This window comes from Rhinopithecus bieti, unplaced genomic scaffold, assembly GCF_001698545.2.
Source record: "Rhinopithecus bieti isolate Rb0 unplaced genomic scaffold, ASM169854v2 scaffold_36840, whole genome shotgun sequence".
NCBI lineage: Eukaryota > Metazoa > Chordata > Mammalia > Primates > Cercopithecidae > Rhinopithecus > Rhinopithecus bieti.
The window spans coordinates 2,409,807-2,415,569 of record NW_016816502.1 but is presented as its reverse complement, the minus strand read 5'-3'; the positions used below and the strand labels follow the sequence as shown (position 1 = coordinate 2,415,569).

General features: G+C 40.5%; 1 pseudogene; it reads left to right on the top strand.

Annotated features, from left to right (window-relative positions):
* The window catches only part of LOC108517125 (eukaryotic translation initiation factor 2 subunit 3, X-linked pseudogene), a 6,693-nt pseudogene extending 3,120 nt beyond the window's left edge, over positions 1–3,573 (top strand).
* The last annotated feature ends 2,190 nt before the right edge of the window (positions 3,574–5,763 follow it).

Here is a 5,763-nt window from a genome sequence, read left to right as displayed (position 1 = left end):
TTTTTTTTTTGGTATTTTTAGTAGAGACAGGGTTTCACTGTGTTCGCCAGGATGGTCTCAATTTCCTCACCTCATGATCCACCCACTTCGGCCTCCCAAAGTGCTGGGATTACAGGTGTGAGCCACTGCGCCCGACTAGGATTGGGTAGTTTTAGAGAAAGGTGCTATGAGTGTTAAGTTGCTTAGCAAAATAAATCAAAATTATATCAATACATTTGATATGTTCCATCCTATAAGCTCTCTAGCTCTTTGAAATTCTAATTTTGAAGATAATATGAGATTTTAAGGATAATATGCTTTAGAAATCTAAAGCACCTGAGGTACAGGCACCAATCCCAAACATCAGACAGAAGACCAACGAAGCCCTTGAGACTGGAAATCAAAAAATAAAGAAAAAAATATTTCAGGATAAACCTGGAAATAACCTTTAGTTTTCCTGTAGCTTTTGTAATAAATATGGTATGCCTAAAAAAAGACAAGATTAACCTCGGCTCCCCTTGGTCTGACCACTTCTTAATCTTCCCCTCAACTGTCAAGATGTCACTTATTCTAAAATACAAGACTTAACCAACTTGGAGAAAATTGTTCAACTGTCATATGCAAATAATATTTTCTAAAACAGCATTGTAAATAGATAACCTGTGTCATGGAAGACAGAAACAATTGAAGAACTTGATTAATATTTAGAGATAGGGCAATAGAAAAGAGAAATCTCAGAAATGCAAAATACATGTATGTTTATCTTCCATGGGTTCCTCTCAGTTTCACCATGCTATGTTTTTGACAGTTATTCTTTGAGAGAGATGTCTAAGAGGTCAAGAATATCTTCCTAATCTTTCCCGCTCTAGTCTGGGTTAAAAATCCCAACAGAGGCGGGTGGATCATGAGGTCAAGAGATTGAGACCATCCTGGCCAACATGATGAAATCCCCATCTCTACTAAAAATACAAAAAATTAGCAGGGCGTGGTGGTGGGCGCCTGTAGCCCCAGCTATTCGGGAGGCTGAGGCAGGAGAATAGCTTGAATCTGGGGGGCGGAGGTTGCAGTGAGCTGAGATCATGCCACTGGACTCCAGCCTGGCAACAGAGCGAGACTCCTTCTAAAAAAAATAATAAAAAAAATAAAAATCCCTGAATGCCCACAGTTGCTTCTTTCGTAGCATCTTACATACAGAATTTCAGATGTGTATTTATTTTTCGGTCTCTCTTCTTGAAAACAAAAATCATTTTAGACTCACCTCACGTGGTAGGGTTGGTCGCTACCCTCAGTGTTGCCTGCACGAGTATCTACCAGGAGTGCAACCAATAGATCCGGCAACTTTGTATCATGTTTTCTAGTAAACCTACCAACAGTCACTGTGCATATTCAAGTGGAGAGAAGTCCAAGCAGGGAGGCCACTGCAGCACTGGCCATCCTTTACAGGACTGAGCACCTAATTCGCCTTCCTGTCTCCACTTCCCTGCACCCACTAGGCGTCCTGCAGACACAATCAGCCCGAAGCCAGGGCGGCTTCCTTCCTTTTCTGGCAAGGTGGCAGACCGTGAAGCTGGAGTGACTCTGGGGCAGCCGCATTTTCCATGCCAGATTCTCGCCACCTTGGGTGTTACCAAGTTGATGCCACTTTCACACGAAGTTATCAGCAGACAAGCCACAATTAATATAGGTACAATTTATCATGTAGCTCTTGAGAAATCCACCCTTGTCAAAGCTATTTCTGGAGTTGAGACCGTCAGGTTCAAAAATGAACTAGAAAGAAATATTACAATCAAGCTGGGATATGCTAATGCTAAGATTTAGAAACTTGATGACCCAAGTTGCCCTAGGCCACAATGTTATAGATCTTGTGGGAGTACTACATCTGATGAGTTTCCTACAGACATTCTAAGGACCAAAAGGAACTTCAAATTAGTCAGACATGTTTCCTTTGTGGAGTGTCCTGGCCACTTGTGGAGTGTCCTGACCACTGTGTTGACGGCTACTGTGCTGGATGGAGCAGCAGTGATGGATGCAGCTCTTCTCTTTATAGCTGGTAATGAATCTTTTCCTCAGCCTCTGACATCTGAACACCTGGCTGCTATAGAGATCATGAAGCTGAAGCATAATTTGATTCTACAAAACAAAATTGATTTGGTTAAAGAAAGGCTAAAGAACAATGTGAGCAGATCTTTGCATTTGTACAAGGTACAGTAGCAGAGGGAGTTCCAATTATTCCAATTTTAGTTCAGCTGAAATACAATATTGACATTGTGAGTACATAGTAAAGAAAATTCCAGTACCCTCAAAAGACTTTACTTCAGAACCTCAACTTATTGTTATTAGATTTTTTGATGTCAAAAAATGTGGCTGTGAAGTTGATGACCTTAAGGGAGGCGAAGCCGCTAGTGGTAGTGTGTCCGGAGTTTATTCCTTCTGGTGGCTTGTTGGTCTTGCTGACTTTAAGAATGAAGCCACAGACCTCCTGGTGAGTGTTACAACTCTTAAAGGTGGTGCATCCGGAGTTCGTTCCTTCCGGTGGGTTCCTGGTCTGGCTGACTTCAGGAATGAAGCTGTACAGCCTCATGGTGAGTGTTACAGCTCATAGAGGTAGTGTGAACCCAAAGAGTGAGCAGCAGTAAGATCTATTATGAAGAATGAAAGAAAAAAGCTTCCACAGCATGGAAGGGGACCCAATCGGGTTGCTGCTGCTGGCTCCTGCCCCCAGCTTTTATTCCTTTATTTGGTCCTGCCCGTGTCCTGCTGATTGGTCCATTTTACAGAGTGCTGATTGGTCCATTTTACAGAGTGCTGATTGGTCCGTTTTTGCAGAATGCTGATTAGTGCATTTACAATACTGTAGCTAGACACAGAGCACTGATTGGTGCATTTACAATCCTGTAGCTAGACACAGAGTGCTGATTGGTGCATTTACAAACCTTTAGCTAGACAGAAAAGTTCTCCAAGTCCCCACCCAACCCAGAAAGTCCAACTGGCTTCACCTCTCATTAGTCTCCTAAAAGGAGTGTTAAAGGTGGGCCAGGAGATAGAAGTCAGACCTGGTATTGTCTCCAAAGATAGTGAAGGAAAACTCAAGTGTAAACCAATCTTTTCCAAAATTGTATCACTTTTTGGCGAGCATAATGATCTGCGATATTCTGCTCCAGGCGGTCTTAGTGGAGTTGGAACAAAAATTGACCCCACTTCGTGCTGGGCTGACAGAATGGTGGGGTAAGTACTTGGTGCATTCAGAACCTTACATGAGACATTCACAGAATTCGAAATTTCCTGTTTCCCACTTAGCTTCTAGGTGTACTCACTGAAGAAGACAAGACAGCAGCAAAGGTACAAAAGCTGTCTAAGAATGAAGTGCTCATGGTGAACATAGGATCCCTGTCAACAGGAGGAAGATGTTGTGCTGTCAAGGCTGATTTGGATAAAATTATTTTGACCAATCCAATGTGCACAGAAGTAGGAGAAAAAATTTCCCTTAGCCAAACAATTGAAAAACACTGACATTTAATTGGTTGGAGTCAAATAAGAAGAGGAGCGACAATCAAACCAACAGTAGATGATGACAGAAGAATACCAGTTAAATAATACATTTAGATGGAGTTAGAAGTTGGAATTTCTCTTACCAACTAAGGGGCTTATTTTCAAGGCAGTACTGTGGAATTGATTTCACAGTTCATTACCTTAGTAGGTAGCAGTAAGCTTATTCTCATTTTTTTAGTTGTGAAAACTTAACAGGATCTACAATTAATGTAAAAATTGGCATGATGTTTGATTAAATCTGCATTTTAGCAGAAGTTAAGCATTCCCATATGTCTAAATTATACATCAGTGCAGTTTGAAACGAAACTTTGCTACAACCAGCCTTTGCTGTAGTACACATATATACCACTGAAACTCCCTGAAATAAAGATTTTCTTTTATTTCATGACTTGTCTTTGCGTAGCTCCAGGCAGAAGGACTGTCGTACCAGCAAAAAAAAAAAAAAAAAAAAAAAAAAAAAAAAAAACACAAATTCTTTTGAAGACCAGCTCCCTTTTCTTTGGCCTCATATTTTATGTTGCTTTATCTTTGAAATTTTGCCTGAAAAGGAAATTAATGGGTTCAAATGAAGCTATTCTTTAGAGCATGAGTGCTTGTTCCCATGGACAAATCTTCTTCCCCCTTACCAACTTCCATGCCTGAAAAACAGGAAACCAGAGTCAGAAGTTATCTGCCTCTCCCTGCCTTGAGATTATTTCTGCATTGTTTTATGCCTGAAACCCAATAGTCTTCCTCCATTGGAAAATATGGTTACACCCCATGATTCTAGATGAGTAACACAGATCTTTCTAGGCCTTCATTTTATGGTTTTTTCTTAACTGTTAAATTATGGTCATGACATAGATTCTAATATTCCTAATCTTTGGATGTTTCAAAAAGTAAAAAATGTTAGAAAGTAATGAGTGAGTCTTTTGATTTTAACTTATTCCCCATGTCGCTGTACTTACGGTACTTTACTTTTTTCTTTCTTTTTTTTTTTTTTTTTTTTTTTGAGACACAGTCTTGCTCTGTCTCCCAGGCTGGAGTGCAGTGGCACGATCCCGGCTAATTGCAACCACCACCTCCTGGGTTCAAGTGATTCTCCTACCTCAGCCTCCTGAGTAGCTGGGAATACAGGCACCCGCCGCCACGTCTGGCTAATCTTTGTATTTTTCATAAAGACAGGGTTTCACCATGTTGGCCAGGCTGGTCTTGAACTCCTGACCTCAAGTGATCTGCCTGCCTTAGCCTCTCAAAGTGCTTGGATTATAGGCATGAGCCGCTGCACCTGGCTTGTTTTTCTTGATTTATGTTTTTGCTTCTTAAGAGGTTCTGTTGAGCAGTGATTCCCAGCTCTGGCTGATATTAGAATTGCTGGGCAAGCTTTAAAAAAACAAAAACAAAAAAAATGCCCCACAGAGATTCTGATTTAATTGGCTTGGAGTAGAACTCAGGCGTTGATATCTTTAAAAATTCTCCCCAGTGTTGAGAAACAAATTTGGAGAGTTGAGAAGTAGGTATATTAAATTATAGAATCTTACTGAGTAGTCTGGTAATACTCTTTGCTTTGCTTAAATTTGCACTGAGATGGGATCTGAAGCCACTGTCATCATATTGTGCTTCTTTGAATGTTCAAGTTTCATTGTAGAAATTTAGAAGCTGTATGTTTATCTAAGTTGATGTTTTGAAGAAGCATGTTAATTTTATATACTTGGCTGACCGTGAAGGCTGTGTTGTAGCATGAGGAACACAAATAAAACAATCCTAAATGAAACATTAATTTTAAAACAACTTTAAGGGATTTAGAGTAGGGAAAATATGTACAGATATTGGAACTTTTATTGCTGAGTAGGAATTTGTGCAGTTGTATTGTCGAACAAAAAACTATGTCCATAGGTGAATTTTTTCATGTATTATTTATTTTACTTTATTTTTTTGGACAGGGTTTCACTCTGTCGCCGAGGTGGGAGGGCAGTGACATGATCTCAGTTGACTGCAACCTTCACCTCCCAGGCTCAAGCAGTACTCCTGCCTTAGCCTCCCAAGTAGCTGTGATTATAGGCATGTACCACCACACTTGGCAATTTTTTTCTCTCTTTTTTTTTTTTTTTTTTGAGTAGAGACAGAGTTTCACCATGCTGGCCAGGCTGGTCTCAAACTCCTGACCTCAAGTGATCTGCTCACCTCACCCTCCCAAGGTGCTGGGATTACAGGCATGAGCCACTGTGCCCAGCCTGTTTATAGGTGAAATTCTTT